An 18236-nucleotide genomic window follows, 5' to 3' on the forward strand; every position below is an offset into this window, starting at 1 on the left:
ACCAAATACTGATAAGGATTTAGAAAAATTGGACCACTTATATTGCTAGTGGAAATATAAATAATATAGACCTTCTGGGAAACAGTTTGGCAGTTTCTTAAAAAAACTAAACATTCCAGCAATTGCACTCCTGGGCATTTCTCCCATAGAAATGAAAACTCGTGTTTACTCGAAATTCTGCACATGGATATTTATGGCAGCTTTGTTTGTAATAGCCAAAAACTGAAGACAATTCTGATATTCTTCAATGGATGAATGGTTAAACTGTGGTACAACCACACCATGAAATACTACTCAGCAATAAAAAGGAATGAACTGCACAACCATCTGGATGAACCTCCAGAGAATTATGCTGAGTTTAAAAAGCCAGTCTCAAAAATTATATACTGTATAATACCATTTTTGAGACATTTTTGAAATGATAAAATTATAAAAATGGAGAGTAGTTTAGTGATTGCTAGGGTTTAACTGGGCTGTGGCAATGAAAGCTCAATATGAGAGATCTTTGTGGTGGTAGAAATAGTCTGTCTCCTGACTGCATCAATATCAACATCCTGGTTTTTATGGGCCAAATTGTGTCCCCTCAAAATCTGTCCATTGAAGTCCTAACTCTCAGGCACCTCAGAAAGTGACTATATTTGGAGATAGGGTCTTTAAAGAGGCAATTAAGTTATCATGAAGTCATTAGGATGGGCCCTAATCCAATATTTCTGGTTTCCTTGTAAGAAGAGGTGATGAGGACACAGACACATAGAAAAGGAAGACCTTGCGAAGACACGTGGAGAAGACAGCCATTTACAAGCCAAGGAGAGATGCCTCAGAGGAAACAACCCTGCTGACATGTTTGTCTTGTACTTACATCCTCCAGAATTGTGAGGAAATCAGTTTCCATTGTGTAAGCTACCCAGCTTGTGGTACTTTGTCACAGCAGCGCTAGCAAACTAATACACTAGTTATAATATCGTACTATCGTTTTGCAAGACATTATCTTCCAGGGAAACTGAGTAAAGCACACACGGTATCTCTTTATATTAGTTCTTAAAACTGAACGTAAATCTACAATTATTTCAAAATAAGTATTTTTGTGAAGTTATTCTGAGGTTCAAATGCAGGCCTGTCTGTTGCTAAAGTTTATGATCAAACTGGCCCAAACTTTTGACTCGGTCCTGTGTCAGAGCATCTTATTGTGAGGCTATCAGTAATCCAAACAATGAATTCAGACTCAGGAGTTTGACATAGAGTCTTAGTAGTGATGAGTCAAAATGTAACATTCTATGGGGTTTTCTGATTTTCTTTCTTGTGGTTTATTACTTCTGGACTGCCTTGTTCCACAGAGAAATGACCCTATCTCACAGACCCAGAGCTTTGCGTAAGAAGTGACCTCAGTGCTGTTGCTTTCATCTGTAAGTGAAAAGGCCTCAGCAATCTTAAAGGTAATTGATGCCACGTGGTGTTCTGTGACTTTCCAAAAGTCATACTACATAATTTGGAGCACAACCATTTTGTAGTCATTAGGAACACATTGCTTTTAAGATGTGATCGGCACCAAATTTCCCCTAAATGTAAGCCACCTACATTGGGTCTGCAATTGAAAAAGTAGTAATCAGAACTAAAGAAATAGTAATTGTTTCTATGCTTTAAAAATAAAATAAAAATCTCCTGTCAGACTCAAGAAGCTTCTCTCTGTTCCTTATGTGGTAAGGGATTTTCATAAGGCATTTTCAGGGATAATTTTGACTTTGTGAATGTTTTGCTTCATATGCTGACTTTAGAAATTAACCTCCTCATAAAATTCAATCCCACTTTGCTATTTTGACATTTCCTTTGTTTGAAAGTATTCATTAACATTTCACATAATTGCCCTGTTTCCAGAGCAAGTATGTAATTTCCTACAAAATGAAGACCTCATAATGCATATCCAATAAAGTCCACCCTGTCTGCCACTAGTTGATACTTTAGCCTTATCATGGGATTGAAAGAATGATGTTTCTGCTGTTGGTCCTGTTGGATCTTGTTGAATCCTGTTGATTGTCTCCACTACTAAAATGTGACCACCAGCCATGACCATTTATAGCACCTACTATTTTCAGTCGTTGTTATTCTCTTTGTTATGAACTCCTGGCTCTTTTCTTTTTCTTTTCCTTTTATTTATTTATTTATTTATTTATTTTGAGATGGAGTCTTACTCTGTCACCCACGCTGGAGTGCAGTGGCACGATCTCAGCTCACTGCAACCTTCGTCTCCCAGGTTCAAGTGATTATCCTGCCTCAGTCTCCCAAGTAGTTGGGACTACAGGTGCATGCCACCATGCCCAGCTACTTTTTGTATTTTTAGTAGAAATGGGGTTTCACCATGCTGGCCAGGCTGATCTCAAACTCCTGACCTCATGATCCACCCTCTTTGGCCTTCCAAAGTTCTGGGATTACAGGCGTGAGCCACCATGCCTGGCACTCTTGGCTCTTTTCTGAATATGTATACTGCTAGTGATTATTGCCAAGTCAGCATATAGAATGTCAAGCAAATTGATTAGAGCACTTTCATAACATAGACTTTACCGAGATGGCCATGTAAACAGCAATCAAATTTTCATACAATTGGATACTAGGAAAAGCCATGATAATATACCTATGAGAACTTACATTCTAGTAAAATGTGAAGTCAAGGGATGGGCTTATAGAAACCAAGGTGTTTCACTTTCTGACCAGAGTAAATTGCACAGAGCTTCAAGAGGAATTTTTAAAAATCAAATGTGTGTGTGCGTGTGTGTGTATGATTAAATATATTTAGTCAAGGGATGGGCTTATAGAAACAAACATAAATATACTTAATTTAAATATATTTTTAAAAAATATTTTTAAAACATGTTTATACATAATTATATATATATATATTTATATATATGCTTATTTAAATAAAAACATATTTTCCCAAAGGATTAAAAGCAATTATGTAAACAGCTTTCACTTTGTAATTTTTTCAACTGAAGTAATCTGTTCCAACAAACTATAAGTAAAATGTTATTTAATAATTTTATCAAGTTATTAATCCTGTGGATAATTCTGGTGTTCAGATTATAGAATAGTAACTGACATAGGTATCTCTACGCTTTCAGGGAAATGGATTACTTGACTAATCTATACAGATTGTTAATGTGTTCTTTAGGCAAGTCATGGAATAAACTCAATCAGTTGTTCCACAGTGTTAAATATTTTAGTTACTGTATCTAAGATCCGGAAACTGGGTCTTAGTTTCCTTTCTTCATATTTATAACTTAACACATTGCCTTTCAATCTTTAGTGACAAGCAAGCACAGCAATGTTTACCCAGGCTGCTGATTCCTGGTATCTGTCAAATATTATAGTGATACTTGTTGGCTCTTGTATTAGAAGCAGTGTTGCCAACTGATCTGATAGTCTGCATACACCGAATAGAATTGCTCCCTTTGGACTACTATTTAGGTCTAGATCTGTCCTTTCCAAATCAAGAATTATTTGATATTCAGCAGCTGGTTTTTCTTGATCTCGTGCTCGTATGCTCCTAGTACTTCATCTAAGAGTCTTCATTTATTTTTTACTCAATATCCTTATTGCACCAGAAATAAATATAAATGGCCATGTTTCATTCTTATAAAATTATCGAAGGACAAACCTTCCTTAATACATATATGCATATATAATTACACTTGACAAACACTGATATTATTGCTATTTTAGAACTCAAAGCTATAAAGACATCATTCTGTTTTCTCTCCTCAGTGAGGCTGTTTGAAATAAGCCGTCGATATATCTAAAATAAGCCATAAGAATAAAATCTCACATCTTATTAGAAAACATAGTATGAAAAGAAGCCAGGCAGAAAGCTTTATAGACCGACACTAGAAATGTCATTGAGTTAAGATAGTTATTTCCAGCTCTCTCAAACCATCTGTTGAATAGCAACTTACGTGTTTTTCTTTATATTTACACATGCATCCTTCTTCTTAAACAATTGCTACCTTAAAGGTCATCACAATTCTTATTATTAAACACCTAATGTGTGCAAGTGAAACAGAGCAAAAAGAGATGATTATACTTGGTTTTCAAATATTAAATCTTATAGCCTTTGTCTGTGATTGGAAATGAAAAAAAATGAGTATTGAATTTTAGGTCTGGTGATTAACAGGGTAATGAGAAGAAGGAACCAGAAAAATCGAAAGAATGTGTATGCAGCCTGTTTTAACCGAGTTTTCCCAAGCAGAGCCTGAAATAAGTCTTTCATGCAAGTACTTTTTTTTAATTCAGAGAAAATATCCTTTAATATAACCCTTTCAAATTGTTTCCTTCATTTTTAACTTTTATTTTAGGTTCAGGAGTACATGTGCAGGATTGTTTTATTGGTAAACTTGTGTCATGGGGGTTTGTTGTACAGATTATCTCATCACCCAGGTATTAAGCCTAGTACCCCAGAGTTATTTTTTCTGTTCCTCTCCCTCCTCCACCCTCCACTCTCAAGTAGACCCCAGTGTCTGTTGTTCCCTTCTTTGTGTTCATGAGTTCTCATCATTTAGCTCTCACTTGTAAGTGAGAACATGTGGTATTTGGTTTTCTGTTCCTAAGTAAATTTGCTAAGGATAATAGCCTCCATCTCCATCCAAGTTCCTGCAAAAGACATTATCTCATTCCTTTTCAATAGCTGCATAGTATTCCATGATGTATATGTACCACGTTTTCTTTATCCAAGCTATCATTGATAGGCATTTGGGTTGATTCCAAGTCTTTGCTATTATGAATAGTGCTGCAATGTATATTTGTGTGCCTGTGTCTTTATGGTAGAATGAGTTATATTCCTCTGTATGTATCCAGTAATGGGATTTCTGGGTCAAATGGTAGTTCTGTTTGTGGCTCTTTGAGGACTCCTCCCCAACTCATTCTATGAGGCCAGCATTATCCTGATACTAAAACCAGGCAGAGACACAACAATTAAAAAAAAGGAAACTTCAGGTGAATATCCTTGATGAACATTGATGCAAAAATCCTCCACAAAATACTTACAAACCAAATCCAGCAGCACATCAAAAAGTTAATCCACCATGATCAAGGAGGTTTCATCCCCAGGATGCAAGGTTGTCTCAACATACAAAAATCAATTAATGTGATTTATCACATAAACAGAACTAAAGAAAAAAAATACATGATTATCTCAGCAGATGTATAAAAGGCTTTCCATAAAATTAAACATCCTACATCCCTTCATGTTAAAAACTCACAATAAACTAGTTGTTGAAGGAAAATACCTCAAAATAATAAGAGCCATTTATGACAAACCCACAGGCACATTATACTGCATGGGCAAGGGCTGGAAGCATTCCTCTTAAAAACTGGCACCAGACAAGTATGCCCTCTCTCACCACTCTTATTCAACATGGTATTGGAAGTCCTAGCCAGAGCAATTAGGCAAGAGAGAGAAACAAAGGGCATCCAAATAGGAGAAGAGGAAGTCAAACTATCTGTTTGCAGATAACATTATTCTATATCTAGAAAGCCCCATTGTCTCAGTCCAAAACCTCCTTCAGCTGATAAACAACTTCAGCAAAGTTTCAAGATACGAAATCAATGTACAAAAGTCACTAGCATTCCTACACACCAACAACAGCCAAGCTGAGAGCCAAATCAGGAAGGCAATCCCATTCGCAATTGCCACAAAAAGAATAAAATATCCAATAATACAGCTAATCCGGGAAGTGAAAGATCTCTACAATGAGAGTTACAAAACACTGCTCAAAGAAATCAAAGACACAAACAAACGGAAAAACATCTCACACTCATGGATAGAAAGAATCAATATCATTAAAATGGTCATACTTCCCAAAGCAATCTACAAATTCAGTGTTGCTTCTATCAAGCTACCAGTGACATTCTTCAGAGAACTAGAAAAAACTATTTTAAAATTCATATGGAACCACAAAAGAGCCTGTATACCCAAGGCCATCCTATGCGAAAAGAACAAAGCTAGAGGCATCACATTACCTGACTTCAAACTATGCTACAAGGCTACAGTAACCAAAACAACATGGTACCGGTACAAAAACAGACACATAGACAGGTGGAGCAGAATAGAGAGCCCAGAAATAAGGCCACACACCTATGGTCTTCAAAAAGCTGACAAAAACAAAACACTCCCTATTCAATAAATTGTGCTAGGATAACTGGCTAGTCATATGCAGAAGCTTGAAACTGGGCCCCTTCCTCACACTATATACAAAAATCAACTCAAGATAGATTAAAGACTTAAATGTAAAACCCAAAACTATAAAAACCTTGGAAGACAACCTAGGCAATGCCATCCTGCCATAGGAATGGGCACAGATTTCATGACAAATGCACTAGAAACAATTGCAACAAAAGCAAAAATTTGACAAGCAGGATCTAATTAAACTTAAGAGCTTCTGTACAGAAAAAGAGACTATCAACAGAGTAAACAACCTGCAGAATAGGAGAAAATATTTTCTAACTATGAATCTGACAAAGGTCTAATATCCACCATCTATAAGGAACTTAAATTTGCAAGAGAAAAGCAGGTACTTTATTTTGGGAAGCAAATCCAGGGAACAGGGGAGGGGCACTTGAGAAGAGTAAAACAGGAAGGAGGGAGAGCTAATACAAGAGTGTGCTGTTCAGCTACCTATGCCTATGGGTAACTGGGGCTTAGTCTTGGTGGGGCTGCTTTAAGGAACCACATAGAAGACCCTTCAGGATTATCAGCCAGAGAAAAACAGGGGAGCAGCCTGACCTCCACAGGCTAAAATTAACACTGGAGGGTTTGTATTTTCTCTGTTTTAGGAGTCTCACTAGAAAGCAGAGAATCCCTGGGATAACAAGCAAGACAGATGCATAGTACAGCTGGAATGAAGTGCTGGTAAAGGCACCTGTGTAGAGCCTGTTGCCTCAACAATGTCCAGGACAAAAAGGTGAGCTGAGGGATGTGAGAGAGGTATGGCAGGTGTTTAATGTAATGCCCAACTTTGACACTTATTCATTAGGTGTATCATTTGTTCACTCTTAGCACCTGTTTTCTCATCCTAAATGAGGCAGGAGGATCACTTACCCTGGCTGTTTCCCAGAATGATCATTAAGAGAGTTGTAAAAGCACTTTGAAGCAATTTAAAAGCTAACTCACTGCAAAACTGAGAGTGGTTGATGCTATTGTAGACCTGGGACATGAAGCAATACCAGGAAAACAGAGAACTAAGAGTAGGTCACAGAGAGCACCTAGAAGGCCTCAGGAAGCCCCTGCACTGATATGGCAATTCTGTAGTTATATTAACTAGGAAAAAAAATCAACACAGATGCCAAAGAAAGTAGAGTTTATTTGGGAAAAAAAGAATTGCAATTCAAGTACACTGAATTAGGGCAGCACTAAATAGTGTCCTTTCAGGCAAGCTCAGGTTTTTAATAGGAGATTTCTTCAAAAAGTTGTTTTGGGGGGCAATTCACTGGCTGCACAGAAATCCTACATTGCAGAGCTGTTCTGAATTGGTAGTTAGTTAGGGTACTCCCAGCTGAGGGATGTTGAAGGCTAGTGGATTCTGACTTAAGGTGTTATCCAAGTCTGTTGGTACCTTCTGTGGCTTAATATTTAGCAGGTATGAGTGCAGTCCTCTCTTGATCTTCCAATTCCACTTTAATGCCTAGGTCTAAATTACTTTATTTCCTTTCACAGCAACAATGGACCAGGAAGGCATGACATGCACAAATGATGACAGGCACCACACTTAGCATCTTGGAAAATGAATATGTGAGTTTAACGCCTGAAGTTTTTTAACAGCTGAAATATTAGAGTTTTTGCTGGAAATAAATATTGATTGAACTGGTTCAGCAAATGCCTAATATATGAGGACCGTAATTCCTAATCTCCCTGTCAGACCAACTTAAGATCTAGATTTTAGCCATGTCTGTCCACCTCTCAGCTTTAAAGTTTAAATTCACTTTCTTCCGCAGTATTTCGACAATTGAAAGACTCCAGTTGGATTACTAATTTCAGCCCTATTTGATCTGAGGATGCGATCGGTAGCTACTCTCACATCCTCAAGTTACGTGACAGTTATACTTTTTATTTCCTCAGAACATTTGCCAATTTAATAAATGTTCAATCCCAATATTAAATTCTCCCCTGAGCCTTAGCGCAGGTACATGTGCATAGATATAATCAGGGTTAACAATATTCCATATACCATTTCTTCTCCCAGTCACTTGAAGACATCGTGGAAGCACTTTGCAGAGGAGAACCAAAAATGGTCTTGAAATGGTAACAGATCTCAAAGCCTAACAGCTGAACTGAGAGCCCTGGGGCTTTCAACCCAGTTTCCAGTGGGCAGCAGAAGGCTCACTATGGATGACTCTGAGTAGAGAAGAAGGAAGTCAAGGAAGAGATGGGGAAGAGGAGGGGAAGAGTTCCCCAAATGTACCTTGCCCTCTCCCCTGAGTGTCCGTGTGTAGCAGGAGGTTAACGTTGATGTGGTGAGTAATGCAAGCAGTGGCCCTACAGGTTCCCCTAATGTAGGGTCCTAATGGTTAATCCTACTTCCTTTCAGGTACTCCTTCCTGAAATGACGAATATGTTGCAAGGGAAAGGCTTTGTAACCTAAAACTGTTTATCTAGTCTTCAACGATGGCATACACGTTATAGTCACTTTCTCTATGACATAAATTTCAGAGAAATTGTTCTTTCCTTTCTCAGCCATTGATATTATTTAAAACCATGATTCTATTTTTACCTTCAGTTTGAACAATCTCTGCATAACAAGCATCTTTGCAGACACATGGCATTTCTTCCTAAAACTTCAAAACTCTTCAAAAAATATGTAATTCTTCTATTTTCAAATTCCATGAGAGTCTGCTCTCCCTATGTGTACGCTTTAGGAGCTCTGCTCTTTCCCTAAACTAATATTAGTGGTGTGATGTACCATTAATTACATGACCGTGGAGATTCAGAGGTGAAAGCAGGGATTGCCTGCATCTTTGAAGTCCCAGTTGGATTTTGATTTCATTTCATAAGAGATCTTATTAATGATAAAAGTTGGCATGGGTGACTTTGGGAATTCTAGGAAGAGCCCTGGGGCTTTCAACCCAGTCTCCAGTGGGCAGCTGAAGGCTCACTATGGATAACTCTGAGTGGAGAAGGAGGAAGTCAAGGAAGAGATGGGGAAGAGGAGGGGAAGAGGAGGTAAAGAGTTCCCCAAATGTACCTTGCCCTCTCCCCTGAGTGTCCATGTGTGGCAGGAGGTTAACGTTGATGTGGTGAGTAATGCCCAAAGGCTCTAAAGCTAGACAGGGCTCTATGATTATATGATCAGGGGATTTGTGTGCTATGCCGAGGCTTGGATGGCATCCTTTGTTCCAGACAGAAGGGTCCTGTTTATTGTGCTCCTATGCTACTTTTTTCTTCACTTTGTAACTTTTGCTCCCATGCACTCAACAGATATTGACCAGCTACTATGTGCTAGTAAGTAAGTGGTAGTTGTTTGGGATACAACAGTGAGTAAAGCATGACTCCTAGCATCTGTTGTATGTGCATGCATGCCATGCATGTGACACTGAGGGAGAGCAAGATTAAATGATATGACAGCATAGAGACTGGGCACCGCCTAACCCTCCATGTGGAATTCAAAGAGGTCTTTATTTCTCTGACGCTGAGTTTAAGCTTGGGTGTTCCAGCGACCAGAACTGTAATGGGAATTGTAGGTGCAGATGAACTTGTGTGTAGGGTTGTGGTTCTTTCCCACAGAACTATCGGCACCCAGTGCAACCAGTTACACAACTTTCTTTACAACTCTGCAGCAAGCTAGACAGGTCACAGGCAGTCCCAACTCAGGAGGTTGCCTGCATCATGTTGATGGTGAAGCTGACACCATAGCATGGAAACCAGAGTCCACTGCTCCTACAGCTCAATGCTTAGCCGTTTCAATATATTATCTGAAACTGCATCTTTTAATTCCTGGACTTTTCAGATCTGTACTGACTCAGATCTGGGTGGGGCTTAGTTTGAAGGAGGGAGTCCTTGGTGATGACATGATTTCCTTGGTCTGTCACAGGTAACTAATCAAACGTACCTTAGACTTTACTCTCTGAGAAACTCAGAGCTAAATTAAATGTTTGTTCTTATGGACTACTTAGCATTTGACTAGACGGTGTGAATTTCTAAGTAAGGTAAGGATTTCTTTCTAAGTTGTTTTTACCTAGAACTTAAAAGTGGGCATGAATAAATCAAATATGGGTGGTTTTTATTTTCCTGTTAGGAAAAAATTAGTGACTGATCTTTTAAATTGACTTAGTGCATATACTATGTATTGTGCATATGCACAAACAAATATTTAGTAAAAGGTTGTCTTGAAGGGACATGCTGATATATTTCAAATAAAAGAACTTAGCAAAAATGAGGAAAATGCCTAACATTCTGGTAAGACAGTGAAGGAGGGATGAGCAATGTTTGTTTTGAAAATTATCTGAGAACTTTAAATAAATCTCTGAGGGTATATTCTTACTTGTAATTGTTCATCTAATTACACTACAGAGGCTTATTAGCTGCTCCAAGACGCACTGCTGTCCATTCTGTGGTGGAAACAAAAGGACCATAGTGGTGGTTATCTAGCAGAATTGAGATCTTTGAATTCTAATACAAGAAACTTAGAAGTCTCTTAGTTATTTCTACTGTCTCAAGGGAGAATCATTACGTTTATGTCATTTTCAATGCCTAAAACAAGATTTAAAAAGTTAAGATTCAATTCTCACTGGGTTTCTATTGTTTGGGACTTTGGACAATAGAAAAAAGTATAAACAGGTAATTTGGGTTTTTTTTGTGTTACTGGTACTTGACAAAACAAACTTGAGCTTCCCTATTTCCTAGAAACTTGGAGGAAATAATTTCTGTCCAGAATGGTAAATTGGTGTCACATCCCATTTATAAGCATATTTTAATCAAAAGATGTAATAACGTGTAGTGGTCAAGATCATAGTCTCTAGAGTCAAGTAATCCTTGGTGCGTTTGCCTGCTTAATCATTTTAACCAGTTGCATATTTTTCTCAGAGCCAGTTTCCTAATCTGTAAAATGGGGGTAGACTAGGATTGCTGTGAAGATTAAATGAAATTTATCAAAGTGTTTAGCAAAGTGCCTGGTATGTAGAAAGTGATTAATAAATATTATTTCAGAATATAGATGTAAAAGTCAAATAATTTCCTATATAATCATATTGAGTAGCCTGAAAGTTTGGTGGCTCTTCAATAAATCTGTGAATGAAGGCTTTGCCTACTTTTGGCGTGTGGCCCACCAGCATGTTCTGTCAGCTGGCCTGAGCTGAGAAAGAAACCAATTCCTGTGTTGAGTTTTCCTCCAGGTGCTTAAGATAGACCATACCTGAATATTTTGATCATTAACCAGTGATCCTGGGTGGCTCCTCCTTGCTCTGGTCAGTAACCGGTGTAGGTCACGTAGTAAGGCACTAAACAAAGTGTTTTTCCTCCTGAGGTTGTCATGTCAACTCTATATTCCCAGAGACTTGCCTAGGAGTAGAGAGTTTGTTCTGAGTTACATAACCAGCATCCTCTTTGAGGCTTTGAATGTCTAACTGACTTCTGACTGCAGGCATGCAAACTTTTCCCCTGCCTAGTAGGAATGAATATGCCTTTTCCAAGCATCTACATAGCAGCCACCCAGGAACTATCTGAGAGCCAGTTGCTTCCTGACTTAATTTCTGGGAAGAGCAATTGCCTACTCAAGACAAATTCCTTCCTCCTTACTATTCTGTCAGATGAGATTAGCTATTAGGTATTCCCTCCCTAGGACTCTGACCTGACTCTCATAGAAAAGAAAATGAGGATCCAAGTTCATTCCATTTAACTGGGGCTATGAACATATGCCACCAGAAAAATTCTGCTATTCTGGCTTACTATAACTTTAGGTTCTCCTTTCTAACACAATACTATCTTTATAAAATGTACACACCTATCTTTATAAAATGTACACACCTTTCCTTGATATTCAGGTGTGGTGTTGATGTGTTCAAGATCCTTCTAATTTAGCCCCAACTAAAGTTCCCAGTATGTATGTGCAGGCCTCTTTTACGGCACCATCTTCAGTAAAACGCGTATTTCTCTTCCTTCAGCACAGGCTTCACCCTTAGAAGCTCACTTTTCTCTGGATGTTCATTTCCAGCAGGTCTCGGGGATAATGTACTGTATTGCATCTTTTTCTGTTGGAGACTAGAATGCAGTTAGCAGGTGCAGCTTCTTATAACTGCAGATTCAGATATTTTTCTCTCCGTAAAAACTGTTAAATGTCCCCTTAGAGGCTCATTTTAAAATTGAGTAAGGAATGGGGGCTTGTTTTTCCTTAGTCCTTGATCTTGGAATCTTACAGTCTGACATTGCACATTGCTCCTTACCATTTAGAGTTCAAACCACTAATTCCCAAGTGATAAGAGATTAAGATACAAACCAGAGATAGGCAAATGTACATTTGCAGCTTCCTTGCTTTAATACTTCTGTTTCAGGTGGGATGTCTTCTCCATGGCTATCCAAGTCTGTCCTAGACACCACCTTTGAAAAATGAGATCGTTTCTATCTAATTTAACCTAGATTAGAGGCATCACTGAGAACACCTTCTGAAGGTAAAAACCTTTTGCCTTTTCTTTCTGTCCCATATTCTATATTCCTTAACTGCAATCACTACAATGTCCTGTCAGTTACACAAAATGTTACTATATGTTACTATAACTGACTTTGATAATATTTCTGTTTACAAATTGACAAATTATATTCCTAATCTAATTACATTCATGCAAAGCTAGTAGCTCTGTAGTTTTATCAACTTGGCAACACGGAAAATAAACTTAATTTTTAAAAACAGGCTCAAAAAGTTAAGTCACTTTTGTAAAGACCTAGAAAAAAAAATATATATATAAAATCATATAACTATTATAATACATAAATATACAAATATGTTATATAAATATACTACATATTTACCATAGATAATAAGTGAAAAGGGTGAAACTGGTGGAGTCAGAGCTTAGAAATCTTGTTAGTCTGGTGGGAGGAGAGAAAGGAGAGTAGTAGTCAGATTATGAAGAATTCCATCGGGATAGTATGTTCTGAGTTTGCAAGTTCAGCAGTGGAACAGAGAGTTCTGGGTGATAAGTGCAGGAATCCTGGAAATGCTAGACTGAGTGGAGTAGAAGTAACTAGTTTTGGAGTTCTTGACTTTTTCTTCCTAGAGTTTTAGATTTGCTGGTAAGAATTTAGTAGATAAGAGAGGAGGAAGGGGCGTAGAAAAGCTCAGATGACCCGAGTGATAAGCATTTCTTAAATATTTCAGACCCATAAAGGTACAAATAATACTCTAACCCAACCACATATGCCCCATCCAGCTTAAATACCATTGACACTCACTAGGTACCCTTTCGTGTAGGAGCAAGGGTCACTCCGGAATACACTTCGATTCTCACAGTGAGATATAGAGTCCCTAAAGATACAGAAGCAATGGCTTGGAAAGAGCACAGTTGGATGAAGAGATTGCCAGCTTTATTTTCAGATTCCAGTGTGGCGAGAAGATGGTAAAATGAGCAACTCTTCTTAAGAAAAAGGAGATGGGGAAATGGTTCTTTGGGGGAATTGAGTTCCCACTGAGGCGGGAAAGCAGCAGGAATCTGAGCAGGCTGTGGGTAACGGACAGTTTATTGGGTAATGACGTTTTCAGAGTCCACAGGGAAGAGGTTTGAAAGGACCAATAGAAGGGGAAGGCTGGGTGGGTCGAGGGGAAGCAGCACAGAACCCGGGAGAGACAGTGTGTGAGAAGATGAGTAAGCAAGCGTCCTGTTCACAGCATGAAGTACCAGCTTTTGCAGAGACAGGAGGCAGGGTGGGAAGAAACAGCCTAGGGAATTCAAGGACAACCTGCCACGGTGTTTCACTGCATGCCTTTGTTTCATAGAAAGGATTTCACCACAAGGAGTTGATGAGTCCAAGATTCAGGTGCAAGTGATTTATTAAAATAGTGCTCTTAGAAGAAACCAGTTAGTGGTAGGGAAAGCCAGAGTGATGGGTAGGTTAGGAATATAAACCAGGTGAGTCAATAATAGGAAAAGCATGGTTTGCTGGGGCTTCCAGGAAATAAGCTTCTCTCGTTAACAAGAAGTGCTGGTGAAACTCCAGTTCGTTTCATCTGAGCTTAGTGGTGTGTGATGTCAGGTCTGGAACATCTACAGCCACTTCGTTACCACGAGGGAAGCGAGGTTGTGGATAAGGTAAACCCACAGGAGGCAAAGCAGAGGCGTGAGGCCTGGTGACGTATGTCCTCGGTAGACCTGGCCAGAGGCTCCCAGAAGCCTCAGTTATGTTTCTCAGAAGATTCCCTTTGTTCCAGGATGTTACTCTTATTGCTTGTAACAGAAATCTAAATTCCCAAACACTTTATTTTAATAATGCTGTCATATTTATCTAAATGTGCTTTAATCTTGGAATTGAGAGTAATCAAAAATGACTAATGACATCAAATATTTACGTTTAGCTTCTAACACAGCTGAAATATTTCATAGCAGTACAATGAAATGAGAGAATTTCCTTTCACACTGGAAAGGAAGGAATTATACATGCACAAATATCTCTTCTAATTTATGTCTTTTGATCTTGGAGTTAGTCTCCTTAAAATTTGAGTGTGAGGAGACCTAGGCCTTCCAAACCAATTTTCCCCATTGAATTTAGCTTTTTATTTTATATCAAAACAACATATCCCAAGTGTGCTTTGTAGATTACATTTCTAATTCTTGTTCATTCTTGTGCTTTTAGTGTTGCATGCTCTGACATAGTTCTGCAAGCTGTCTTTGAAAAGCTTTTTACCTCTTCTTTTTTACTGTTCTTTTGTCTTCCCTGTGAATTCCAGAGACGTAACCGCAGAAATAGATGACTGAATACTAAGTATGTATAGGTTCTATTTTCCCACTTTTATTTACTTTTCTGAGGATTCCAAACACATTTGTTGTTTTGAGGCATTTGCTTTCTTCTAGAGTTATCTTCTTGCAGTCTTTTTTGTTAAGGTAACTCCTATTCAATTCTTACCCCTTATTTTTTTCACCGCCACAATTTTCCTCCCCTGCCCCCAATTATTTCAATTGTCCTTGTCTCTTATATTCCTGTTTTCTTCCCTAGGCTACTTTGAGAGACTACCTTGTTTCTCTTTCCCTTTTGGAATTTGAGGGTGGCCCACGGTAGTTTTAATCTGTTTGGCAAATTCTTGTAATCTTTTCTCCTAAGGATTCTACTCCTTTCTCCCTCAACTCAAGCAGCCTCCAGGTCATCTTGCCTCCTCCTTCTTGGAACCAAGCAGCACATTTTAGTTTTCACTTCTTCCTGCTCGCTACCTTGACTCTTCTATTGTTTCTCTCCTGCTTCTAAGTTGGTTTCATCTGAGTGACTCGCATTTACCAAGTATTGCCTATGAGCTCAGTGGTTTGTGTGCTGCCTGTACAATATAAAAGGTAATCCACATAACTGAGCTGAGGTATTGGGTTGGTATTCTCATTTTAGAAGAAAGTTGAGATGTGCTAGAGTTGAGGAAATAAGACAAGTAACAATCTAGATTTGATTTCTGTGTTGCTATTTATATTCACTATCTAATTCATACAAGAAGGTACACTTGTGAGTTACAAAGATCTGATTTTTGTAGTAGGAAAATGAATATTAACATGAAGGTTAAACAGTCTGACTTTAAAATGGTATATAAATGAGTTTGAAAGAGAAAATATCTGATTTCATTTTCTGTTTTGTTGTAGTAGGAGGGTTAGTCATTCGATAACAGGTCTGAAATAGCATAATACCTGAAAACCATAATTACTGGAACCTGTGAATATTTTACCATCCAGGGTTCAACCTCCTACGCCTTATTCTCCTGACAGTATGCTGAGACAGATACTTTATTGACTAACATCTCTCTCCACATTTTCCCCTGCTAATTGTACTTTGATTGGTTCAAATTCCACGTGGGGATTCCTTGATTCTGACAATCCAAGACATTCAGCTGTCTTCAAGTCAAGTAATTGACTTTTTTGAATTAGTTTTCAGTTTCATTTTGTTTTCCCCAATTCAAGTTGGAAACACTTCCTTAGTATTTGCTTGCTACCTGGGCTTTAGCAAATGCTACTTTACTCTCCTTCCAGCTACTCAGGAGGCTGAGGCAGGGGAATGGCTTGAACCCGGGAGGCAGAGGTTGCAGTGAGCCTTTTCCTAGTTTTATTGTTGGAGGCCTAACTCACGGGAGAGATTATGCAATACAGTTCTGAAGTCAAGGGGGAAGAGGTAGGAAGGGAGAGGAGAAAAGAAGTCCCTTGAGGGCATTTACTAGAAATGCCTCCTGGTGCTGCCTTTTCTGTTCTGGGCTGGCTCTCTCCTTGAAAACAGCACATACTAACAGCAAATTAAAAAATCCTGGAATCAGTATGCTCTGTTGTCTTTTGTGGGGAAGTCAAAGCATCTTCTTTTTCTTCTGCACCCGTGTCCCACCTCTTTGTTGCTTGTTTAGGCAAAAAAGTAAAATATTTCTTCCCCTTATTTGGCATTCAACTGCTTAATTATGTCTTGGTTCTGAGTTTTCTGTATCAACTTTTCCTAGAATGTGGAAACTTTAGATCAACAGATTCAATCCTGTTTTCATTTTAGAAAAGTTTTCTTATATTTTATTTATGTATCAACTCCTTGATTTGATGAGTTCTTGACTTCAGGGGCCTATATCAATTATCCTAATACTGTGTCATTGATGTGCTATAATGTAACCTCATCTAATTGCATTCCATTTATGTTCTATAGCTCAACCTCATCTAGTGCATTCAACTCTTGAAGCTGAATTCATCAAGATGTCACAAATCTTCCTCTACTTCGGCTTTCAGTGATATCACTTCTGTACTTTGCTAGCTCTACGTTCTTATTAGTTATCTCTAGAAATTTTAGTCCATATTTTGTTTCCTCATGTCTACAATCCTCTTCTCATCCTATTATTTTGTTTAGCTTGTTTTTGAGTACTTGTTTTGTTGTGTACATATCCTGAGCATTAATTTCTAATATAAAACATATAATTATTGTGTATATGTTTTCTAGAGGGTATAGACCTAATATAAGTGAAGGTTTCCTTTCTGCTCTTTGAACTGTTTTATTCCAGGTTGGGCTTTATTTTATTTTTTGGTCATTTGCATGCCATTCCTGTACCCCACCTCTTTTGGACTATAGTGTATATTATGTAGCATGTTGTTTTTTTTTTTTTGCTCAGTCAGTAGCCAGGTAATCAAACCAGTTCTGACACAGTAGGTGTGTGATGGGCTCTTGATTTTTTTTTTCTCATTTTGTCTGAGACCTATAATCCATTATTGCAACCACCACTGCCACTACCTCACAGCAGGTGACTCTGATGGCTGGGTCTGTTGTGTTTTCTCATTTGCTTAGGCTGAGTTATTGGCAGAGGTGGAAATAAACTTTTTGTTAGATAATCAAACTGACTCTCATTTTTGGACCTACTGAATATCACATTCCAGTGTTTACAGCATTTAGTTGGGGGTGTGTATACGCGTGTGTAGTGTTCTAAAGGGGAATGCACTGGGGTTTTGAGTGACTTCTCCCTGTTCAATGTATCATTGTATAAGCTATGCTCCCATTGTCATGTCAATGCCATTGTTGATGTTCCCATTTGTTTCCTACTACTCCCCAATCAAGAAAGAAAGAAGAAAGATTTCTCTCCAAATTTAGGCATTATATTAGTTTCCTCAGGCTCCTTTAACAAACTACCGCAAATATGGTGGCTTAAATTAAGAAAAACATATCCTCCCATAGTTCTGAAGGCTAGAAGTCCAAAATCAAAGTGTTGGCAGGCCCACACTTCTGAAGATTCTAGGGGAGAATCCTTCCTTGCCTCTCCCAACTTCTGGCGACTCCTAGTGTTCCTTGCCTTGTGTCAATATAATTTCAGTCTCTGCCGCCATCTATGTGTCTTTTCCTACCTCTCATAGGACTTAGGACACAGCCTAATCCAGTACGATTTCATCTCAATCTTTACCTTAATTACATCTACAAAGAGCCTATTTTCAAATAATCTCCCATTCTGAGGTTCTAGGTGGATATGAAATTTTGAAGAACAACTAGTCAATCTGCTACAAATATATTAGAGCTTTCAGGGCTTCAGCAACACACCACAGATTTACTGTGTCTGAGAGTGGGCCTCACC

At 38.4% G+C, this 18236-nt stretch overlaps 1 protein-coding gene across 1 annotated transcript in view; it reads left to right on the forward strand.

The window, feature by feature from the left end:
• The window catches only part of HHLA2 (HERV-H LTR-associating 2), a 254259-nt gene that overhangs the window by 159718 nt on the left and 76305 nt on the right, over positions 1-18236 (forward strand). Inside the window, exons 7-9 of the mRNA XM_030940651.1 lie at positions 6820-6947; positions 7700-7774; positions 8226-8496. The gene's annotated coding sequence lies outside the window, so the exon portion shown is untranslated. The remainder of the gene's footprint in view (positions 1-6819; positions 6948-7699; positions 7775-8225; positions 8497-18236) is intronic.

The sequence above is a fragment of the Rhinopithecus roxellana genome, chromosome 1 (assembly GCF_007565055.1).
Source record: "Rhinopithecus roxellana isolate Shanxi Qingling chromosome 1, ASM756505v1, whole genome shotgun sequence".
NCBI lineage: Eukaryota > Metazoa > Chordata > Mammalia > Primates > Cercopithecidae > Rhinopithecus > Rhinopithecus roxellana.